Source organism: Octopus sinensis, linkage group LG1 (genome assembly GCF_006345805.1).
Source record: "Octopus sinensis linkage group LG1, ASM634580v1, whole genome shotgun sequence".
NCBI classification, from domain to species: Eukaryota; Metazoa; Mollusca; class Cephalopoda; order Octopoda; family Octopodidae; genus Octopus; species Octopus sinensis.
Genome location: NC_042997.1, coordinates 212,136,664 through 212,162,841, shown reverse-complemented (window position 1 = coordinate 212,162,841; position 26,178 = coordinate 212,136,664). Strand labels below are relative to the sequence as shown.

At 38.1% G+C, this 26,178-nt stretch overlaps 1 protein-coding gene and 1 long non-coding RNA gene across 4 annotated transcripts in view; both read left to right on the top strand.

Annotated features, from left to right (window-relative positions):
* The window catches only part of LOC115211914 (phosphatidate cytidylyltransferase, photoreceptor-specific), a 286,511-nt gene that overhangs the window by 118,000 nt on the left and 142,333 nt on the right, over positions 1-26,178 (top strand). The gene's annotated exons all lie outside the window — the stretch shown is intronic.
* Positions 5,945-21,567, top strand: LOC118766088. Its single transcript, XR_005002017.1, has 3 exons — positions 5,945-6,109; positions 14,161-14,167; positions 21,557-21,567. It is a non-coding gene; the product is annotated as an uncharacterized LOC118766088 (long non-coding RNA).

Sequence of the window (26,178 nt, the reverse complement as noted above, 5' to 3'; positions counted from 1 at the left end):
GTCCTTGGGCATGGTATTTCATTTCACTTTGCTCCAGTCTGGTCGGCTAAAAGTGTGTGGTAGCATCATGGCGGTGCAGCTCTATCGTTCAACTGTTTCGTCCTCAGTGCGCAATCAGGTCACTGAATGGGATGGTTGGCAAGGTAGCCATGTCTTCTCGTGGCTACACAGGCACAGGACAGAATTGGTGAAGACATGAAACAGGCTGCCAAGATTTACCAGCTTGCAAGTGATGGACATATTATCATCATCATTGTTTTAGCGTCTACTTTTTCCTGCTTGCTTTTTTGTCACAAAAGAGAACATCACACACATGACACACATTCACACACTTTGATCAAGTGCCCAGTATCCTAATGTAGACTATTGCTGTCATGTCATCATGTTTACCAAATGTGGAGTTTTATCATAGTCATCATCATCGTCGTCCACGTTATTACCATTATCCAAATTATCATATGATCACCCCCACCAGTCAGCAGCGTCATCATCATCATAATCATCATCACTGTCATCAGCCAATTTATAAAATCTTCATCAGTGAATTTCCAGGAAATATTCTGTTCCTCTGAACAGTTTATTGATTGACTAAAAAGACGGAGACAAGTCATTGGTATTTTCATATTAATCAACAGGGATGGGCTGATAAGTAAGTTAGACAAACATACTCTTCAACATTATTATTATTATTATTATTATTCAGTAGTCTTATTTTTATCACGTGCTTTCACTGCACTGCCGAGCACAGCTCTGTGTGCCTTGGGCATGTGCTGTGGTTTGTTGTGCTGTTTTTGTGTTCACTCTATTGAAAGTGGTTTACATAGGATGTGTGTGGTGCCTGGTGGTACTCATTCATAAGTCCTGGTGTTTTGGTTATGTATTTGTCTGAATGTTTTTTTTTTGTCATACTGTAATAGGAATTGTTTCTCTTTTTAGACTCCACATTCGAGTTACCTCTATTTCGAGATCTTTGTATTTTGAGAATTTCTCCATTTCTTTTGGCGATACATTGTCATCTGTTGATATGAAGAAATTTTTTTGCTTCATGATCTCTGACAACTATATCCAGTCTGTTAGCCTTGATTTCTCTATCTGTATGTGTTGGCTTATCCCAGAGTATGGTCACTTTACCATTTGCTGAGACCTTTTCCAGGATATGCCTACACCATGTTTTTCCCCTTTTCATTCCATAGTGTTGGCATCATTTACAGTAGGTCCCAACTCTGTCATGTCTGTAGATAAATTCCTTCTTAGTCAGGACTGAGCTGCCAGAGACAACATCAGTTATTGTGCCTTCCACATCACCACATTTTCTTTAGTTACTTATTGTATTTTATTATTACTACTATAACAACATCCAATAGTCTGGTCCATTACCTGTTGCATGCATGCGTGCGCTTGTGTGTGTGTGTGATGGCTGTGAATAAGTATGTGCATCCTGTGTTTCCTACCTACCATAAAAACATGTTTAACCAAAAGAAGAAATATCGCTTGGAAACGGGCGAGTGTTGGTGATAGGAAGAGCGTCTGGTCAGAGAATATCTGTCACAATAATTCCAGCTGTCTCATACAAGCATGGCAAAGGCAGACATTCTTTTCTTTTCTATTCCAGGCACAAGGCCCGAAATTTTGTGAGGAGGGGAGGGACAGTCATTTAGATTGACCCCAGTATGCAACTGGTACTTAATTTATTGACCCCGAAAGGATAAAAGGCAAAGTTGACCTCAGTGGAATTTGGACGCAGCATGTAAGGACAGACGAAATAATGCTAAACATTTCGCCCAGCGTGCTGCGTTAAGCAGGCATTAAAACAGGGATGATGATGATGTGGCTGCTTGTGTATGTGTGTGCGTGCGTATATATATATATATATTGAGATTACATACATGTATATATTTGTGTATATCTATATGTACATCTGTATATATTTATGTATGTGTGAGTGTGTGCACACACACAAATACACGTATAGATACACAGGTATTTATTACATGTGTGTAGGTGGCTCTGCATGTACAGTCTATATATATATATATATATGCATCTGGCATATATATATATGGCATTCTTATCTGGTTCAGTTTCGGGGAAGAAGTGCAATATTTTCCAATCAATATTTTGAAATGAACCGAAATTAAGTGACACAAAATTTCAATGCAGCGAGAGTAGCAGTAGCATCAGCAGCAGCAGCAGCAGCGATCAGCTGATGTGTTAGATTACACTGAGGGAGTCGATGGAGAGGCTGCAACTTAGTCTCATCGTAGATTCAGTTTTCATCATTTCTATGGTATCAGTAGATTATTTGTGCAGCTTATCACCATTTTGGTGTCTTCAACACTTGATAGGGTTTCTACTTGCAGCACAGGCTTCTTCTCGTCTTTACCTCAGCATCACACTGAAATACGTCTAAACGTATTACGTCTAGAATAATGTCACAGAGACAATTAACAGCAGTAGTATTGGGGGGGGGGGTAGTATCAACACTTATCCTACTACTACTACTACTAATAATAATAATAATGATAATAATTAATTTGTTTATTGGCCACAAGGGCTGACAAAAATCAAATAAAACATGTGAGGACAAAATAGAGGACGAAAATTACAAAAGGGTTTTGTCCGTTTGAAAAGTCCGTGTAAAAATGCAAGATAACAATGAAAATATAACAAGTAAAAACTCCCAATAGGGGGAGGCGCTTCGAAAGGTTACTCATGGAAAAACCCATAAAAGCCACGAGAGCCTGGTCAAAAAGTGGGTAGAGAGCCCTTTTCTCCTTTTATATTTACCTTTTTTGTCACAGGTGTATCCTCAGAATTGGTCCCTTCATACTGGCTATTCTTCCGACATTTGCCCTCCTTTCAATAAATTTGCTACGAGACAGCAATAATAGTAATCCTTTCTACTAAAAGCTTAAGCCCTGAAATTTGGTGGGAAGGGACTCATCAATTACATTGACCCCAGTGTTTCACTGGTACTTGATTTATCAACCCCGAAAAGAATGGAAGGCAAAGTCAACCTCAGCGGAACTTGAACTCGGAACATAAAGATAGATGAAATACCTATATCTTTATTACCCACAAGTTGCTAAACATAGAGGGGACAAACAAGGACAGACATAGGTATTAAGGTCAATTATATTGACCCCAGTGCGGAACTGGTACTTAATTTATCGACCCCGAAAGGATGAAAGGCAAAGTCAACCTCGGCGGAATTTGAACTCAGAACATAACGGCAGATGAAATACCACTAAGTACTTCGCCCGGCATACTAACGTTTCTGCCAGCTCATTATCTTACTAATAAAAATAATAACAATGATAATACTAACAATAACAATAATAAAAATGGGGTTTCAAATTTTGAAACCTGGCCATCAATTTGGGGCAGAGAGGTAAGTCAATTACATCAACCCCAAAGGATGAAAAGTTAAATTGACCTTGGCAGAATTTGAACTCAAAGACAGACGAAATGCTACCCAGCATTTTGTTCAACTTACTAATGATTCTGTCAACTTGTTGCTTTAATACAGTAATAACAATAATAATAATAATAATTATCATCATCATCATCGTTTAACATCCGTTTTCCATGCTAGCATGGGTTGGATGGTTCAACTGGGGTCTGTGAAGCCATGGAGACTGCACCAGGCTCCAGTCTGATCTGGCAGTGTTTCTACAGCTGCATGCCCTTCCTAACGCCAACCACTCTGTGAGTGTAGTGGGTGCTTTTGAAAAAGAAGGGACACATGCATGGCATACAACGGTGGCAGGGAGGATGATAGAGATGTGGCCCTCCTGATACAGGAACACCTCTAGGGATAATCGAGGAACCCCACTGTCTGAGATTTCCCTGAAACCCCAAGACCAAGTGCTCTCTCCAACTCACAGGCCTACACTTAGAGAGGTACCATCCACTCTTGCCATTTTTGCAACTTTCACCCACCTTTCAATAAACTCACTCGAGGACAGCATATCCCTCTTCACTCTCACTTTCTTTTTCAAGTGAAACCTGAAGAAGCCAATCAGAGCTCTACCAAAGACGAATGGATCTGTCCTCATGCCTTTCAGACTTGTCCACCAAACAACCTCTTTGCCACAGCCACCAAAAGAAAACTACCTTGCCTGCCCAATTGAAGGTGGGTGGTGAGGCAATCATTACTAGAGACTCAGCCAACAGACAGATCCATTCCACATGTGACAGCAGTTGTTCAACATAACCCCACAGGTCAGCAATGCCTGGATACTGAATGAGAACATGCAGAATGGTTTCCTCATTTTGCATGCACCTCGGACACGCCCGTCTGACAGCACATCTGATCCTGTAGAGTTTATCTCGAACAGGTAGCGACCAACCCTCTGGTAGCACTGCCAGGCCAAGGACACCTGGAAATTATCCATGAGAGTTCCCGACCAGAATGTCCTCCAGAACAGACTAGCCAGTTTGTTTTCATCAGCATCCAGGCTCTTCCTGAGAATGTCGTTGCACTTCTTCACCACTAATCCTCTAGAAATTTCTAAAGCAGAACATCGATTGATCCCATTGCGCAACTGATAGAGGGCTGTGAGTGCCTGACGACATTCTGGGTGCTATGTGCCTAGCCTTGGTCTTTTCTTCACCCAGGATGGCAGCTCCATCGAGGAGACGAGCTGTGGAAAGACAAGCCTCACAAATGGAGCTTACACATGCTCACCATCCAGAAATCGTTGCAGGTGCCATAACCTAAGAGCGTGTCTGTGCATTAGGGGCCATGGCATACCTAACCCACCACTCAGAGGAAGCAGGCAACAGGCTGAACACCTCGCCATTGGAATGCATCCCTTCCACAAGAATTTAAATTAGAAATGCTCCAGCCCGGTCGAGCAGTAACTGGGACAAGGCATGAGAGTCAGGCAATAAATGACAACAGAGGGGATGTAAGCCTTCGCCACCTCTGGTTGACCTTTCAGGTACAGCTCCCCATTTCTGGGTAAAACTGGCTGCCCTGTTTGTCACCTCATCCCAGTTCTTATCTACCTGAAGGTCATGACCAAACCAGATCCTGAGCAATTTATCTGGTCTGTCGGTCCAGTGTCCAATGATGCCATCCGACGGTATTGTCCCAGCTGCAAACCCACCAACTGTTGATTTTAGCCCCTGCAACCAACTCATATTCCTTTAGGATGTTGTTGACCATCTCCGCTTTGGAGGCATCCAACACCATGATGGTAACTTCACCCACATAGGCTGACACTGCCCTTCCTTGTCCCATTTCAGAAGGGATACCCCTTATCTGTTTCAACTTCCACAGCAGTGGCTCAAGTGCCAATACATACAGAAGAGGCAACAGTAGGCAGCCCTGATAGCCTGAGCATGCAACGCCAAACAGCTCTGATAAGTGACTAATTACTTTCACCACTGAGCAGGTGCTGCTGGGCATTGCAGCAATCCAGCCTCTGAAAATGGGTCCGAAACCACCTGCTTTCAGGACAGCTTCCAAAATAGCGATGGTCGACCCTATTAAATGCTTTCAGCTGATCTAAATTGATCAGAGCTCTCCCAAAGCCAACTTTGGTCCCAGCCCTCTCTATGATGTATCATATAAGGTGGAGGTTTTGAAATGCCACTTGCTATGAACAGAGCTGTCGCTCTAAACCACAATTTACTCACTATAAATATACACATGGTGGATGCAGTAAATGTCACAGAGACGGGCTGACCTTGTGTGGAATACATAAGTAAAGATGTATTTATTCCAGGATCTATAGATTTCACTTTGTGTATCTAAAGGATACTTAAGCTCATCTGCTGGACCCGACACATAAAATGTTATTTCTGAAATATTCACCACTTTACACCATGTGCGTTTTTACATGCCCCTTCTGGAGCCACTTTACTATTAACATTATTTTAAATAATGTTAGTGATACTTATTCAATTTATATATATTAATAGTAATAATATGACAACAAAAGAATGAATGAGACCTCGATATTATGTAAATAGAGGAATTTATCTATAAATATATAATGTAGGACAATCAGTTAGTTGTCATAATAATACTCAGTTTTAGATGCCCCAGTTAAAAGCTTCTAGGTATTTTCATCAGTGATTAAGACAAGAATGCTATCCAGTATTTGAAACTGCTCCTTACATTTTCAAAGATCAGGGTGGAGGCGCAGAGAAACAGAAAATAGTGGTGATAAGGTGTCTGGGTGGGTCATCAACATACAAAGTGAATTGAGGGAGAAGGATGAGTGGCGGCAAGGAAACTTTCCATTGTGGAATGTAAAAGTATGAACAAGTAACAATAGTGGAATTCTTATAATGAATCAGCCGTTCCAGTTAAAATACCAGCATTTGTTAGTAAATGGTATTTGAGAATTAGTTTATAACTGTGTTGGTTTCAACTCTTTTATTGCCTATACTTTAAATAACTGCAATAGAATATAAAACTTTGGAATTCACTTATTTTCAAGGGATCTCCACTGTCAGGTGAGCTAACTTTTGTGAATTAAAATAATTTCTATCGAACCCATCAAGCAAATATTTCATTAACTCAGCAATTTTGTCCGTACATCAAAAGTCCTTTGATCTTTTTTGATCTGGTTGTTATTCGTAGTTTAATCCAGTAAAAACTATTTATCATTCTGAATGTTCGTTAACATTCATATTTCATTCTGCCGATGTCCTCTTGCCAATATGGCATCAAGGTTTGTACGCAACCGGTTCTGAATAAGGGTTCACTTTTGATTTATGCAACCTGACACTAAAATCCTGGGAATAATAAATGGCAGGTGATGGTGTCCTCGTTTCTAAAAACGTTTGCTTTTCGAAATTTTTTTGAAGTTTTTAGAGTCTCATTTATCAAACTATTGAATGTGACTGAATATTTGAAGAGAATTCATTACAAGCAGGTGAATGACCCCTGTGTGTGTGTGTGCGCGCACGCATGTGTGAGAGACAATTACAGGTGTATCACATACAACATAAGTTCTTAATTTATTAAAATCATCCCCACCTCTTGTGAATGAATCATAATTACCAAATAGCAATTAAGACCAGCATCACTTGAGAAGGGAAGATAATCTCAAGATTAAAGAATTCTCCAAAGCTGACATGCAGTTAAAGAAAAAAACAGGCTTATTGTCTGGATATTAAAAGGGCAGTTGTAGATTCATTTCTGCCTCAATATCCATCATCAGCACAGCAATTATTTGACATCATCTCCAATAGCCAAGAGACTGATGTATGTGCGAAAAAGAAGAAAAAGCCAAAATGAGTAGAAAACGTTTATGGCATTGGTAATTAGTCTAACTTAAATAAAATGAATGGAGAGGAAGCATTTAGAGTAGTTTGTTCTAAGGTTCAAGAAACCCATCGCATTAAGGAGCTGTTCAAAATATTTGATGTCCTGGCCCTGAATTTGGCTCAAGTTTTAGTTTAAATTAAATAAATGTTAGTGAAACAGGGATATTTAAAGGTGATGCGATCAATCATATTTAAAGAGGCCCCTCTTCTGTAGTGGGAAGAAGATTGGAGGAAGACTGGAAGATCGACATGGGAAGAAGACTAAAAGTAAGAAGAACATTGAAGTCGCTGAGGAAGGAAACTTCGGAAAGTGGTGAAGTGAGAAAGATATCCCTCAAGAAGTCAAAGATATCCCTCAAGAAGTTTTTCTTGGTTGGAGGAATTTGGAAAATGATTGAAGGAGGAATAGATTTATTTAGAGGTGTTGGGCATAGAAAGTTTGAAGCAGAGTAAGAGGACATGTTTATGAATGGCAGAGATTGCTGTGTACAGAAGCATTAATGCTTTCTTTAATTGGGCAGTTATAATGAAGAGAGTGTTATAAGTAATAGGTGGCTTGTAGTTAAGCAGTTAGAGACTGGATATGTGTTTTTAAAAGGTGATGGGTGGGTCCATATCTAATCTAAATCTAGTAGTAGCTGATAATGTAGCCATGTGGTGGGTGGGGGCAGTATTGTTCACAGGTGAGGAGGAGCAGGGACTCTTCTATCTGCATCAGAAGAAACACATAGATCTAGAAAGAAGACTAAGAAAACATGTCAGTTTTCAACAAGTGGAATCTAATGATGATATTGGAAACCAAAAGAAGCAGAATGGCAGCGAATGGAGGGGTGGGAGGGATGAACTATTAAGGGAAAATGCTATCACTGGCCCAGGAGGGAGATAACTACTTGAACATGTCATTGTATGGAATGTAAAGTATAACTTCAGTTCCACTGCAGAGCACGTTCAGCAGGTCCTGCTCTTTCCCCTGAAGCTAAAAGAAGACCATCATGTGGGTGTAATGGTCTCCTTGTTTTGAAAGTGCATGATAGTTGTAAATGAGTGTCACTGTCACACAAGTGGCATCCTTTGTTTCCAATGTTGGCCAGGCACAGCTATTATCTGACATGGAAACTGGGAAAGAATTGATTCTAACTGAATTTCATCCAGCTCATGCAAGCATGGAACATTATCATCATCATCATCATCTGACATCCGTTTTCTATGTTGGCATGGGCTGGATAGTTTGACAGGAGCCACACCAAGCCCCATTGTCTGCTTTATCATGGTCCCTACGGTTGGATACTCTTCCTAATGCCAACCACTTTACAGAGTGTACCAGGTAATTTTCATGAGGTACATCACCAGTGCTTTTCACATGGTACCGTCACCAGTGTTTTCTATGTGGTACCGTCACCAGTGCTTTCTTTACATGGTACCCAGCACATTAAAAAGATGATGATGAACTCAGTAATGAAGCTGAAGGAGAGTCATGTAAATTACAAGAAATGAAAATAATAAAAACAATAAAAGTAAGGAAGAAGGAGTGTGTGACTGTTTAGAAAAGGGGAGTGTATGATGAGGGTGGTGGAGAAAACATTGAAAGTTAAGCAATGACAAGAATGATAGGGGTGAAGATTAACAAAACAAAGAATGGTGAGAGTAAGAACTCTTTAAATTTCATTTCTTTTGTCAGCTTCTGGTATATTTTCTTCCTTTCATGTATTCAGATATCTCCAGGTTCTCAAGTAGAAACAGGCTTCATTTCTAGGTACAGCTTTATTACATTAAAATCGTCCATTATTTGATAGCTCTACACTGTCATAATATCCTCATTACATTGGATTTAAAGAATTTTATGAATACTTTCATATTTCCTCATTCTTTGGTGCTTCCATTATTCATTGCTGGAGAATCCTCATTGATTCCCAATCAAAGAGACAACCATGAAATGCTCATAACTAGCAACACTTCTGTTCAATTGATCTTATCATCAAATTGCAATATCAGTTTTTATCGCTGAACACACCCTCCACACACACACCCACACACCCCCCTCCACACACACACACCCCCTCCACACACATACCTTTTTCATTCCATCCTTGTCGTTTCTCTTACTTAATCCTCCTTATTCCACCATTCTGTTATTTCCAGCTATCGACTCCAATGTCTTTTCTCTGTGGTTTTATTTTCTTTCTGTGTCTGTCTTTTAGCTACGTTCCCTCAAATGGCAATCCATAGCAGAATTCTTTCATTTCTATTTTCTCTTGTCTTTAAGTTTTTCTTTCTTTCTCTCCCTCTGTGTGTGTGTATGTGTGTGTGTGTGTGTATAATATATACAGTTTTGAATGGTACAACAATGCACTATAATACAAACAGTGGACTATATACCTGTTGTAATTTAGTCATCCATAGTTTGATATGATATTTCGGAATAATATTCCTTCTTCAGATATTCTTAGATGGAATAACTTCTCAGCAGCGACCCCATCTAAGAATATCTGAAGAAGGAATTTTATTCCAAAATATATCAGACTATGGAGAACTAAATTACAACAGGTAAATTGCCCATTGTTTGTATTATAGTGCATTGTTTTTATTCTTTACAAACAATACACAATGCTTCAAGTGAACTACAATACTCTCCTATATATATATATATATATATATATATATTTTCAACAATTGAGGGTAAAATTAATTAATTATTAATCAATTTCACCAAGTATTCAGTATGCAAAGGGACCATTTAAGGCGAATTCAAATTATTACATTATATAAAAGGGCTTAGTAAAATAAATTACTTTGCCGCTAGTTTTAAAAAGTTTTTTTTAGCTACTATTTCTAATGAGTTCAGTATGCGGCAAAGTAATTTATTTTACTAAGCCCTTTTATATAATGTAATAATTTGAATTCGCCTTAAATGGTCCCTTTGCATACTGAATACTTGGTGAAATTGATTAATAATAATTAATTTTACTCTCAATTGTTGAAATTATAATTCATCTCTCTCTTTTAATGCCTCGGATTTTACCGAAAAAAGCATAGTGTTTACTGATTTTAACCCACGCGGGTGGAAAGGGGAGAGCAAGAAATTCTTCGCTTGCATATTTGAGTTTGCTGGCACTGTTAGTTTCGAGCAGATCTTCAGAAGTGATAAGAAGCCGAAAGGGTATGCTCCCACTTTCAGTGTTTTCAAATCCAAACCAAGGAGTTCTGAGCTGATGATAGAAATGTCGAGTTGACTAATCTTGAAACGTACGTTCTCAAATAACCTTTGCATTTGATTTTTTAATGTCTTTACCCCCATACTTTCGTGAGTTGAATTGAGCAAACACTATATGAGAGAGGTTTTCTTTAAGTATTAGAAATAGTTTTAAAAAAGTTTTTTTTAGCTACTATTTCTAATGAGTTCAGTATGCGGCAAAGTAATTTATTTTACTAAGCCTTTTTATATAATATATATATATATATATATGTGTGTGTATTCAAATATGAATTAGAAGTACCTCGAGGTATTTAAACAAAATCAAACTCACATCCTCAAGGTGTGTGTATTGTTGGTTCGTCTGGCAGTTGTGTTTTTTAGGTAAGAGAATATATTCTTAATGCCTTTGGTGTAAAACACCTGAAAGTAAGTCATAGCCAAGCGAGACAACTTGCATCAAATCCCTTATTTTTTCAAAGAGACAGACATTGGCGCGTAAAAGGAGCAGAAACACACCTGCATGACGAACTAACAATATACACACCTTGAGGATGTGTGTCCAATTTTGTTTATCATCATTACCATCATCATCATCATTTAACATCCATTTGTCCATGCTGGCATGGGTTGGAGGGTTTGACCATGGCTAGTAAGCTGAGGGGCTGCACCAGGCTCCTGTCTGATTTGGCATGGTTTCTATGGCTGAATGCCCTTCCTAATGCCAACCACTCCGATAATGTAATGGGTGCTTTTATGTGCCACCAGCACAGGTGCCTGTTGTGTGGTGCCAGTATCTGCCACAGCTATGATTTCACTTGGCTTGATGGGTTTTCTTCTCAAGCACAGCTTATTACATCATCATCATCATCGTTTAACATCCTCTTTCCATGCTGGCATGGATTGGATGGTTTGATTGAGGAGTGGCAAGCCAGGAGGCTGCACCAGTTTCCAATATGAGTTAGCAAGGTTTCTATAGCTGGATGCCCTTCCTAACACCAACCACTCCGAGAGTGTAGTGGGTGCTTTTTATATGCCACCGGCATGGGACCAGTCAGGTGGCACTGACAACAACCACGCTCGAATGGTGCTCTTTTATGTGCCACCAGCACAGATCAGTGATGTTCATGAATATACCTACACCTCATTTGTTGTCGGTCCAGTGAAACATATATAGCTCAACACCCTATTTTTACCTAAATTATGGATAGAGTTGTCAAAAACAAGAGTAAGATGGGAGACATAACTTGGCAAGCTGCCAACTGGGTGTTTGTTTTGCTGTTTCTCATTAATTTGACATCAGCTATTTGCACAGATGAGAGGAGAAATTATGTGAATGGTAGTAGTAGAAACAGCAGCCTAGTTTTTTTTTTGGTGAGAAGGGGTTGACTGATTCTAAAGTATTTCTCTGAAAGTCATTATTAATCAGTGAAATATTTTGTATTCCAATCAGGTGGGTTTGTTTTTTCTTACTTTGACAAACAACCGCACAAAATAAAAGCAACACAAAAATGATACACTGGAAAGTAAATAAATAAATAAATAAAATACTGTTCTTCCCCTTGTTTGCATATTTTCAAAGGATGACATCTAAAACATCGTTTCTTTCACTGTCTTTATTCTTTATCGATGCTTTATCATCATCATCATCATCATCATCATCATTTGAAACATCATCATCACCATTTGAAACATCATCATCACCATCACCATCATCATCATCATCATCATTTGAAACATCATACTGGCATGGATTAGACAATCGGGCCTGACAGATCCAAGCACTGTGTCGTGCTTTAGTGTCGGATCTAATGTCACTATTATTATTATGTATTTATTTCAAGAATTTCTACCCTGTCGCAACATTTTGCATCTTCTCTTGAACGTACATTAATTTCGTTATCAGTATTCATATTTCTTGAGAATCTTAATTATCTTGCGTTGTTTAAATAATAATTAATTCCCAGGGCAGTTTACCATCAGTCTTAAACAGAGACAATAGTTTGTATGTTTTTTTGTTTGTTTGTTTCTTTTGGTTGTTTTTTTTCTAGTCAATCAATTTTTTTTGTATGTTTGTATGAACAATGGAGAAATATGTCTCCCAATCCATTGAAAGCAATCCAGGAAAGGATGATAGAATTTTTTACAAATGTAGCTGTGTGGTAAGAAGCTTGCTTCTCAACCACATGGTTCCGGGTTCAGTCCTACTGTGTGGCACCTTGGGCAAGTGTCTTCTACTATAGCCTTGGGCTGACCAAAGCCTTGTGAGTGGGCTTGGAAGACGGAAACTGGAAGAAGCCTGTCGTATATGTATTTGTGTGTCTGTGTTTGTCCTCCCACCATTGCTTGACACCGATGTTGGTGTGCTTAGATTCCTGTAACTTAGTGGTTCAGCAAAAGAGACCAATAGAATAAGTACCAGGCTTACAAAGAATAAGTCCAGGGGTTGATTTGTTCAACTAAAGGCAATGCTCCAGCATGGTCACAGTCAAAAATGACTGAAATGAATAAAAGAGTTAAGTCATATTCTTGTGAAAGTAGTTTCTCAGAGATCCAACCAAGTTGATATAAATGGCCAGAAGATTTGAATTACAATCTTGAAGGACTGCTGAGACTTTGGATGGGAATAGACACACCTGACAGGTGTAATTATTATGAAATATGGTAATGATCACATCAATCTCAGTGAGAAATAACCTTGCATTAAAGACAGTCCTTACATTTCACCCTTATGTTGTTATTTTCGTTGTAGTTGTTAGGGCCACTCTGAAAGGGTGTTTAGCTTGTACTCCTAGTATTGTTGTGTAGGGACAGATTGTCCTTACTCTTTATGTGGAAATGTAGGCAAGAAAAAGAATGGTGGAAAGGAGCAGGGAACAGTTTTGGAATAAGTGTCTTCATTTTAGCAGCAAAGCCAAAATAGAGAATAAAATTCTTAGTAAAACATCAAAGACTAGCTGAACTAGCAGCTGAGGAAGAAGATGTCTGTAGGACTGTAGATGCTAACAAAACCAATTGAAATGGTTTTGCCAAAATAGCAAAAGGAAAAAACGAAACATCCACAAAGAACTCTGACCTTTTCAATACAATTCTTGAATTGGGAGTCATTCTTTTTGGATAAAAAGATTTGTAGATTTCTCTTTGATATTATCCAATGAAGAACAAACCAACCATCCAATATTTGAAGCTGGAAAAACAGAAAAACAAAAAATGCTTCTTCTCTCTTTCTGCTCAGAAGAATAACTAAAAGTTTAGTAAATATATTATTTGTATTTAATGACACTGCGGGAACTTTTTCTAATTAAGTCCACATTAAGTACCATCATCATCATCATGATTAAGTACCGTGGTGAATAGATAAATATTCATATCACTAAAATATCTATATTTATTGAATGAATTGTACATGTTGTAATGTAAAAGCCAATTCCTAAAGCTTTTCAGTTGTTTTGTCTTCATCTTGTCAGTCTGAACCACCAGATGTCCTTTCGCCATTTAGTATTCAATGCGGCCGTATCCAGCACAAATATTCTACCTGTTCATTTTCTAACTGTCCAGATCCTGCCTCTAACACCTACCCTTCAATGTCATTTCGAAAATATACAATCCCATAATCAAAATCTCAAAGCTACAAGATTATGAATGATTAAATGAAAACACTGGAATAAATAAACATTTGACAGAAAAAAAGTCTGAATGGTGCCAAACGGCCATTCCATGTCTTCGTCATTGATAATCTCTACACTTTCTGAATGGTTCATCAATTTACTTTATCTGTCATTTCTCACTATTTCTAAAAATACACATATAATCTTCACTCAGCTTCTTGTTCACATTCCAAAGGCAAAATTAAAATGATTTTTTTATTTAATTCACAACAATCTGTCAGCAAAATAGATGCAACAATAATTAAACTGTTTGTAATATAGTTGTCAGTTTATGTCCAGTGACATAACTGAGTGTATTTAACTCTTTCATCAATGTTTACCCAATTAAAAAGTTCCATAGAAACAAATTTATAATTATGTTATTCATTTAGCAACATATGGATGCGAGACCTGGACACTAAAGAAAGCTGACCAGAAGAGAATTAATGTATTCAAGCTTTGGTGTTGGAGAAGATGTTTACGGATTCCATGGACAGCGAGGCTCACCAATGGAGAAGTTCTTAAGCAGATCAAGCCAAAACTGTCGCTAGAAGCTAGGATCACCAAGCATAGATTGACATATTTTGGTCATATTATGCAGAGAAAATCCCTGGAGAAGGACATCATGCTCAGAATGGTCAGTGGCAAGAAAGGAAGAGGCCGACCAAGAACCCACTAGCTTGACACCATCAAGAGTGATACCAGAATGGACATAGCCAATATGAAAGAAGCAGCCCAGGATAGAACTGGCTGGAGGACACTGACCCATCGAGTAACCAAGAGTCGACTTCGACTGAGCGGATAGATAGATAGTTATTCATTTGGTAATTAACAACGAACTGATATCCAGATATAGTTATATTTCTGGTTAAATCTTAAACTATTATTGTTAAAAGTGGATCTACAGCCTGATTGAACCTGTGACAGTGGAGACCTCCACTGTCTCCCCTGGGCCACATCCCTGCTCACTGCTACTGGCAAACCTCATGAGTCAGAGTGGCTGTTCCAGTGCATCTCCCTTGCACTCTCCAAGGCAACGTCTTTCCCATTTTGTCCATTGGGACCACAAGACATACTGACAAGCCTTTTCAGATATTGTTTGTTATTTAATATTTTATTCACTAAGTACATTTAGAACATTACAATAACTGTATAATCTCTTAAAACACAAACACTTTTGTACAGCGAAATGTTATCCATTTAAAATGACTTCTCCAGTGAAGAATATTTTATTGTTAAAGTGTAACACTTTAGCTATTTTAGATTTTGACATTTCTAATGTTAGTTGTTAATCCATAAAAGTTTGGATTCAAATTTAAAAATAGAAGTCAATCTGTTGTGAGCTGTTGACCAGTTGTGACCAGGTTGAATATTTTAAAACATAAAAATATTATAAATTAGTTTTGTCTCTTGGGTTTTCACTTTGACTTCTGATATTAAGAATTAAAGTTTCAAAAACTGACAATTGTATGTCGTTAGTTACAACCAGAACACAGAAGCTAAAATAATTATTTCTCAACAACATTCATAATCATTTCTTTAATATTTCCCACCAAATCAGTATGATCTCAAGCTCAAATTTATGACCTCCACATCAGACTGTGGTTGGTGGAGAGGACATTCTGAAGCTTTCATCTTGTACACTGGACATAAGTATTCCAATCCAATATTTCCCATTAAATTTCCTATTTTTATACTGCATTATTTTCTTGTATGGAAATTATTCTCGAGTTGCTAAAATGTGAAGCCTTATGTCTTGAGATGTTGATCAACCTTTGTCCCAACTTCCTTGTTTTCCCTTCCACCACTGTCACAATGTTAACTTTTAAAGGAGGCCCAACATCCTCTTCACTCACTTTGTCATCATGCTGACACTGCTTAGATGCCCACCACCCCAGCCTTGATCACATTCTGAAATATGCAGTGGGGTTATCAACTCGGCAGAAGCCTCATAGATCTGGAGTGTTATCTCCCATCATCAACAGACATACCTGGCACTTATACCCAGCCCTTCCATCGGCTCCCTGTTGACTGTCTGGAATGACGCAAGAACATTCTATAACACAGATCTGAGCACTGATGTATTACACTCTATCAGTATGTAGAGTGTATTTGGGGTTTATTTTTAGCTTTGTACCAGTGTCTTATAGAAGCAGCTGTTGTTTTCAAGGAAGTGAGACAAATTGCAACAATTTTCTTCTTAAGTGGTTCTCATAGCAGGGGGAGATGGTGGCCCCTGTCAGAGAAGATGTATTGTCATTGTTACATTATTAAGACATTCTGTTAGTAAATTCTGACATTCTTTTTTACAAATGCTTCTTCATTCCTAATTAGTGGTTCAGTTTCTACACAGACCATTGTTAACTGTTGGCTCATTCTACCTTAAATTTTCCTTCCCTTACAAGAGTCAGTCTTTCTCTCACTCCCTCACTCTGCCCTTTCTCTCTATCTATCCTTTTCTTATCTCTCCTCCCCCATCCTCACTAATTCCCTGCTATTTTCTCTTCTCATTAAATTTCGGTTTCTTATTCTGACTAAAAAAAAAAAGTGGGGATCAGTGAGGTCAGTAGAATGGCACTTGGTCACAGACACAGATTTAGTCAGCCTAAGGTCAGGCTGTCTTGGTGAAGGGGTTTCTTCTAAAACCCAAAGCATCCAATCACTTTAGGATATAACACTGACAATGATGTGTCCAACCATTGTATTTCTAGATCTAAGCTGAACTTCTCCCTCTACATCATTGAGAACACTAACCTTTGCACATCTCTCTCTCTATATATATATATATATATATATATATATATATATTATATCACATATATACATCATAGTATTTGCAGGAGTGGCTGTGTGGTAAGTAGCTTGCTTACCAACCACATGGTTCCGGGTTCAGTCCCACTGCATGGCATCTTGGGCAAGTGTCTTCTACTATAGCCTCGAGCCAACCAAAGCCTTGTGAGTGGATTTGGTAGTCGGAAACTGCAAGAAGCCCGTCGTATATATGTATGTATATATATATGTGTGTGTGTATGTTTGTCCCCCTAGCATTGCTTGACAACCGATGCTGGTGTGTTTATGTCCCCATCACTTAGCGGTTCGGCAAAAGAGACTGATAGAATAAGTACTGGGCTTACAAAGAATAAGTCCTGGGGTTGATTTGCTCGACTAAAGGCGGTGCTCCAGCATGGCCGCAGTCAAATGACTGAAACATGTAAAAGAGTAAAAGAGAGTATATATATTATATCACATATATACATCATAGTGTTTGTATTATCACATATATATATATATATATATATATGCACCATTCATTATATATATCACGTGTTGTGTATAAATCCTTCAGCTCAGCCCTACAACAGGCATTTAGTCTACTTTTAAATGAACTCATTTTTGTTGGGTTTCTATTTATTTATATGTTTATTATATTTGTTTGTTCTAGAAGGTTCTCTTCTTACTGTTTGTCAAACAAATTTGCAATCAGCCAGAATGTTCTGCACCATGAAACATATCTCCATCAGCAAAACAGAAGCATTCACCCATCCAACTCTCTCTCCCTCTCTCTCACGCACACGCATACCCTTCACCCCCAACACCACATGTTCAGAAACAACCATATTGATTAAAAGCCATTAGTGCCAACCCAAACAGCTAAACTAATATATTGTTTGCCAGGTTAGTTCTTGGGAAATGGCTGTTATCAATTGTTTCATTTCTAATTGGTAAATCCTTTTAGTTGTGTCAGATAGCATTGATAATAGTTTGGGGGGGGGGGGCGAAGAAGAAGTAGAAGATCAATTATCACGAATATGATCGCAGATTAATATTTATTCTCTAACCTTTAGACCAAGTCTTGTTCTGCTCTCTGTTCACTTTTATCTTTTGTATTCAATATATTCTAGGAATACACATATCATTGTGTTATCTTATGCTTTCAATAATATTTTCTAGGAACATCTATCTACCTTCATATGTGTGTGTGTGTATATATATATATATATATATAGTCAATGCACTATCTTATATGTTTTCAATATTTTCTAGGAAATGTTTTCTATTGTAAAAAAAGTATGTTAATGTCATCAGACTTTTTAATAAATTAGTGTTTTATGCAGTGCCTTCATATGTAATGTACACCCAGTAATACATAGCCAGTCATATGTATTGTAGTATACATGCTGTTAAATGTAAGATTAAGTTGTGGTATGGTTATATTTTAATCACATATACAAGACTTAGAAATACCTGAGAAAATATGTTCTCTGGGATTATAACGAGGCTCTTGTATTGGTCTATACTTGTTATTACTGTTATGGTCATCCATAGATGACTTCGTCAACAGGTGAGAAGGAAGAACATGATGACTTGGCATAAAGTTTGAATTTGTTCATATATATTTCAAGTTGAAGGTAATAAATAATCACATTAACCCTTTCGTTACCATATTTCTGTAGAGATGCTCTGTATTTCTTTCAATTACTTTAAATATAACAAAGAACTTAGTAAAATAACTTCGTTATCATTTAAGCTAGTGTTAGGAACATAAATTGTGACTAAGGTTTGGTGGAAGATTTTAATTCAGAACTTATGAAAACAAGACATTAATACTACATAGCCAGAGCCAGTTTTGGCCGGGTTGATAATGAAAGGGTTAATCAATCAGTTTCAGGAAAAATATTTTGAAATTAATTAGACCTAGATTGGGTTTGTAGGTTAAAATTATATTTCACCCTTCAACTGCAACACACAAAACTGAATGACTCCTGCATATAGAATTGTTTATAATTCTCATCTATGATCTCTCTTACTATTGAGAATAGGTTTACCTACATTCTTCTCTCTCTTTTTCTCTCCTCCCCTGTTTTCTGTTTCCTCTGACTCTTTAGGTTCAGGCTTTCTAAACCATTTTTCCATGCAATGTTTTAGTAAACACCAATTGATATATTAAAGACAATATATTCTTCTCCAGTTCTAATCATTTTTTGTCATATTTGGCTGCTTTACGTTGATTTCTTTTTCAATTTCTACACAAACATCTTCCAGAGAATTGGCAAATTCCAGTATATTCTGTGGTCTCAATGTATTGTCTCCTGGTGAGGCTTTGGTCGTAATTGCTCCAGTGACGACTGTTTTATTGTTTCTCATCATGTAACATCCATCTATCATGCCCCACTGCCTACTTTGGCAGGGTTTACACAGCTGGATGCCCCACTGCCTACTTTGGCAGGGTTTACACAGCTGGATGCCCCACTGCCTACTTTGGCAGGGGTTTACACAGCTGGATGCTCCTCTTAATCCCAGCCACTTTACAGCATATATTTCGGTGCATTTTTAGTGCCAGCAGCACTAGTAAGGTTACCATACAGCCTGCAAGACAACAAAACCAAAGGGGGCACCTTCTTGCCAGAAGATGAGGGATAAAAGTATGAGATAAAGGGCCAGAGCATGACAGATTTCTGGCCGTAAAGGAGCTACACGACTGCTCATGTTTTAGAAGGGAGGTGGGAGTGATCGGATGGAGATGGAAAGACAGGTGTGTGGGTGGACCCTCAAGGGACAGAGGGAGTATGAGTGTGGGTTGGTGGGGATTGCAAGAGAAGTACGAGGGAGGGGGAAGGCGAGATAGGTAAATTGTAAAGGTTGAATAGGGTTGAAAGTGGAAGGGAGATATAATGAATGGTGGCTGACCAATGATGTATGAGTTTGTGGACGCAGGGAGGGGGTGGGGGTGGAGATGACCGATAGTGCAGAGCTGCAGAAAAGTAATAGTGATGCAGTGGACAGGAGAGGGATGAGAATGAGAAAGAAATGAGATGATTTAGTAAATTTCAGGAGTAGAGGGGTGGGGCAGTGAGTGAGGGACATAGGGGGATGTGGAGAGATGCTTTGGTGGTTCCTTATATGCTATTTCACCGAATGATCACAGCTTCTGGTAAATATATCCTCTTCTGTCTCCCGACTCTATATTTGTTTCCGCACTTAACAATCTTGTGTTCTGACTTATAATTTGTTTTTACAGAACAAATATTCTCAGCAGAACGTCTTCATTCAGTCAGGTTTTTCTTTGACAATTCCACACCTTTAAACAGATGATCCTCAAAGTTTTATTGTAATGGTTCAAATTCTTCCGAACAGGTTTATTATTTTTTCTTAACCATTTTAATGAGCTTAAGTATGATTCACCTGTATAATTCCATCTTTCGTGTAAGAATAAACCTGCACAGTTCTTAACAGATTACCAATGCTGATTGTTCTAACATTATTTTGTCATGAAAACATCATTAACAAAGCCACGTTTAATCAACACACCTTCGTCAGTCAGTCACATCTCTCAAACTACTGCAGCCATTCATTAGCTAATAAATTAATTAGCTAATAAATTGTAATTGCTTCACATACAAATGTCGTGACATTTATCTTTTTACAGCAATTTTTGCCAAATATTTCATTCGTATTTCAGTTCTATTTGTTGGATTTTGGTTTTATGCTTCCTGTTCCCCTTCGTGTGTGTGTGTGGTTGGATGGATTACAGGTGGAAGGCTTCATTTCTTTGAAGCTAAATCTTTCCCTGTTGCTCCTCTTTGAGCTCCCTGTTTCACTTTACTGAGTGTTCTGAGGGTTTTTTTTTTTTTTGTTGTTGTTGCTTTTCCTGTCACCAACAGTTGTGAGGTTGCTGTACAGCTTGCAAGACTGCAAACTCTGAGCGAGGGATGCTATACCTCGAAAATGATGCATATAAGAATAAGGGGCCGGAACAGAACTGGTTTCTTGCTGTAGAAGAGCTACACAAGTACTCAGGTGGATCTGAAAAGAGATAGAAATAGTAGTGATGAGATTTTAGGTAGACCTTCAAAGTACAAAGTGATTAGAAGCGGGACAGAGGGACCAGGAAATATCAGCATGCCAGTAAATGCTTTACCCTCTGATTAAACTAACAGGGTCACAGTGCACTGCACTGTGCCATCTCTCAGCTGATACAAACAACATGTACAGTACTAAATGACCATATCTTGTCACCACCCAACAAACCACTTGCGAAAGAAATGTTATATGGTATAACCCACCATGCAACATTGATGTTAAATCTAATGCTGCAAACATTTCCCTGTGTGCAAAAAGTTTCCTGAAGAGTTATAAATGTCTTCCAGTTGTTCAATAAAAACAATGTGAAGGTGAGCTACAGCAGTATAAGAAATGTTTAATACTGTTAAGACCTACAATGCCAAAGATATTGCAACTAAAGGGAAATAAAAGCATCTGCTGAAACAGTGAGTTTACTGCCTGCATGTTGAAGCATTGTATACAACGTGCTGATGAGAGCACCATTTCAATAGTCATTCTGTCACCACAACCAAGCAAACACAACGTATTCAAAACATGTTTGGAAATTGAGAGAATCTGGAGAAATCACCAGCATCTATCTCACCTGTAGTGTTAAATAAAACACGTGGATTTCAGAATGGCTCAAAGCACTTCACTTTATATTTTACAGAGAAACTTCACATCATTTAATACTCTGCCTTTAGTTTTACCTCGAAAATGATGCGTATAAGAATAAGGGGCCAGAGCAGAACAGGCTTCTTACTATAGAGAAGTTACATGACCACTGTTATTTCAGAAGGGTGGAATTGATCAGGGTGCCAACACATGACCAAGTCCTTCATCAATAATTTCATGTAAAAAGGCAGTGAACTGGCAGAAACGTTAGCACGCTGGGCGAAATGCTTAGCAGTATTTCGTTTATCTTTACATTCTGAGTTCAAATTCCGCTGAGGTTGACTTTGCTTTTCATCCTTTCAGGGTCAATAAATTAAGTACCAGTTGTGTTCTGGGGTTGATCTAATCGACTGGCCCCCTCCCCAAAACTTTGGGCCTTGTGCCTTGAGTAGAAAAGAATAATTTCATGTAAAATATCTCTGTTATATGACAAATGACAACTGAGGTTTACATTGCTTGGCATCATGCTGTTGACTGATTGTTATCATTATTATTATCATCATTATTATTATTATCATCATTATTATTATTATCATCATTATTATTATCATCATTATTATTATCATTATTATTATTATTATTATTATTATGTATTCCATCTTTACAGTCTGAGTTCAAATTCCACTGAGGTTAACTTTACCTGTCATCATTTTGAGGTCAATAAATAAGTACCAGTGAAACACTGGGGTCGATGTAATTGACTAGTCCCCTCCCTCAAAATTTCAGGCCTTGGGTCTTTAGTAAAAGAGATTATTGTTTTTTGTTGTTAATAATAATTTTTATTATTCAATTAACCCCCTCTCCCGAAGTTTCAAGCCTTCTGCATATAGTAGAAAAGATTATTATTATTATTATTATTATTATTATTATTATTATTTATTATTATTATTATTATTACTCTCCCTAGGGTGTCATGTCTTTTCTTGTATTCTATCTATGCCAGAATGCTGCATTCACTTATTATATGAGTAACACTTTCCTCTTTTGATTTGCATAACCTACATTGTGAATCTACTTGGCTTTTATCCAATTAGTACCCAATGCTTAATATTGTGCTGCTACTAACAAATTTTCTCCTACTCCTGTCCTTGGGTGGGGTCCTCCATTCATATTGAATTCCTTCCTAGTTCTTCTGTCTAGCTTTGCTAATTCAGTTTTTGTCCAATCTACAAAAGCTGCCGAGTATCTAAGTAATGATACTGCCCAACACATCACTAGATTCGGACCATTTAGCTTTGACTTCATTAGCTTCCACACACTTCTGATGTACTCTTTCTCAATTTTCCTTTCCATTTCTGTTGTTAGTACTCTGTTAGATTCTGCACTCGTACAGTGTCCAACCATTTCCAACCTGCGGGCCTATGTCGAACAAATGCTATCGCATGTGAGACAAGTCAGTTTTTCAACCGAGTCTATCGTGAATATTGTCGCGCCTCCTTCCTTGAAACGAGAAGGAAGAGCCATTCTCATCGTACTTGTGGCTATGGCAAACGAATGTGTATGGTGGACGTGTCTGAAATGTCTAGAGACAAACACTTTCCTCTCTGGTGAATCTCTCATCAACTTCTTCGAGTATTACTTGAAGAGGAAGGTGAGAGTAGAGAGGGATGTGTTGTCTAGTGACTGTTTCAAAATAAGATGGATGAATGTAGCAAGGATGGCATGTGTGAATGACAGAGCCACCTTGAGCATAATTCTATGGACTCAAAAAAGGAGAAAGGAAAAAACAGAGCCACTTACTGTAATGTGTTTTTTTGCATGACACTATTGCCCAAGGTTCCCGTGGTCTTTTCCCTAGGCTTTTCTTTCCATGGATAAACCTAATCCATTTTCACTTTTACATTGACGTTTCTGTGATCGCCCCCCCTCCTTTTTTTCACCATGATCCCTTTTGATCGGAATTCGACCTACTTTGTATTTTGTCCCCTCTGTGTTCAGCCCTGTGTGGCCAATAAAGAAACATAATACTCTTAGATACTTATAACCCTCTCCTCCCTTCAATGATTTTAATGTCTGGGCATCTGGTAATTGGATGCCTTCACTGTTGACTGCCTGTCCCTTTTCATCATGACTAATATTGCACCCTTATCTATGCCAAATTCCATGTCTGTATCTTTGCTCAAGAATCTTAGATTCTGTATTAAGGGATCTATCTCTTTTTCATTCTTACTAAAAAGCTTCTGATCATCCATGTAGAGCAAATGGTTAATTTTTCCCTTACTATTTCTGAACTGATACCTGGCCTCTTTCCTTCCTTAATACTAAACTGGGGAGGGATCAAACATAAGACAAAATATTAAAGGGGATAACGACTCCCTCTGGAAAATTCCTCTTTTGATATTAACTTTTCCTAAGAGTGTGTCACCTGAGCAGAGATCTACTTTCCATTCCTTCATGCTAAAGCTAATTAATTCTCTTTTGTTGTCTGCAATTACTGAATATATTCAAACATCCACTTAGCCATGAGTGTGGGATCACGTCATGGGCTGTCTTATAATCTATTCTGAGTGTGCAATCATGTAGAATTATAGGCTTTCTTATAATTTATTGAGTGTGGAATCCTGTCATAGGCTTTCATTCATAATCATCATCATCATCAAACATCCGCTTTCCATGCTGGCATGCTCACCGTTCCCAACACACCAATTATTAGAGGCATGACCTTTACTGTTCTCATACTCCAAACTCTTCTTATTTCAAATTTTAAGGGATTGTGTGTTTTTTTCATCCTCTTTCTTTATGATCCTGGAATCAAATGGGCATGATGGGTCGATATGTAAGCGACTTCATTTTTCCTTATCTACAGTTGTTATATCTGGTCTATTATTTTCTAATTTCTTGTCCATTTGAATTGTAAAATCCCACAAAATCTTCCATTTCTCTGACCCCAGTATTCTTTCAACTCAATGATTGTACCCTGTTTCCAGCTTCAAATCCCCGTTTCTGGCACATTTTACAATGTAAAACTTTCACAACCTGATCGTGCCTCCATTTCTTATATTCTTCCTGTACCAACTTGGGGCGTTCTATCACAATGTGTGCCACTGACTCATTCCAAGTTCCACAGACTCTACATTTTTCTGACACATTCTCTCCATATATATTTTCTTCTCATGTTGTTTGTTTTTATTGCTTGATCTTGGGCTGCTACAATTAGGCTCTCTGTTTCTTTTTTTAATTGCCCCTTTTTTAACCAAGACCAGGATTTTGTTCCACATGGCCATAAAGATTATTATTATTATTATTATTATTATGGTGAGTTGGCAGAACTGTTAGCACGCCAAACAAAATGCTTCGCAGTATTTCGTCCATCTTTATGACCTGTGTTCAAATTCTGCCAAGGTGAACTTTGTCTTTTATCCTTTCCAGGTTGATAAAATAAATACCAGTTGAGTACTGAGGTTGATGTAATCGACTATCCCCCCCCCCCAGGTATTGTTCCTAGAGTAGAAAAGATTAGCATTATCATTATGCTAGTGTATGCTAATTTAGTTAACAGGTATTTTATCTTGAGGTTTAATGACAAACTTCCTCAAATCTCAAGAATTTTTCTTAGGAATCTTATGAAATATTGAGTGGTATTTTTCTGCAGGTCGACGATGTGAACTTCAATTCCAATTTCTTTCAGTCTCTTCGATGTTATTTGGGATGCTGTGCCAAGTACACCAATTACTACCACAGGAATAATTCTTGTCTTGGTCTTCGCCAATCCCTTCAGCTCTCTGGCCCAATCCAGATATTTCTCAATTTTTTTCAGTTTCTTTGATATCAACTCAGCTGTCATAGGAAACGGCAAAATCTGTGTTCTTGCACAGTTTGTTTATTTTGTCAGATCCTGTCTCTTTAGTATGGTCAGTCTGGTCAGCAAGGTCCCACAACATTTCGTTATTTGTATTCTCTATCACAGCCTCTGCTGCATGTTTGTGCCACTTTTCTGCTGTTTTTAAACCACATACTTGACTAACATGACAATGCACTATTTTGCCTACAGGGTCCTCTTTGCACTTTTGTGCTAGTATATTATTATTATTATTATTATTATTATTATTGAGTGAGAGAGCAGTTCATGCCATCAAAGTGACACTGGGGTAAAATATACAAAGCCCAGTATACCCATCATGAATACCCGTCTGATAAAGGTACACCAGGCACATGCCTCGCAACCATATGTGCGCGACATGGTGATCTCATATCAAGATAAACAGCACATGACCTTGCAGGAGGGGCCCAGTTAGAATTTTCTTCTGGTTGAGTAGCCCATCCCGCTCAAAAGGTCCCTGAATAAGGGTTGTTTAAGGATGTTGAACGAACCACCCATGTTTCCAGAGGTGAACTATTCAAACCCCAAAGAATCCCTCTCAACACATGGCTATGATGCTTCCCCACTACTTCTGCTCGTGATCAGAGATGCACATATCGTCAGCCACTAAGGGACATGCTCAACTGGTTAAGGTCCAACAACTGACAAGCAAATCTGTGGTATTGAGCAGAATATTTGCTATAGCTCATCATCATTATTATTGTTATTATTGCGGCAGCAGACTGGCAGCATCGTTA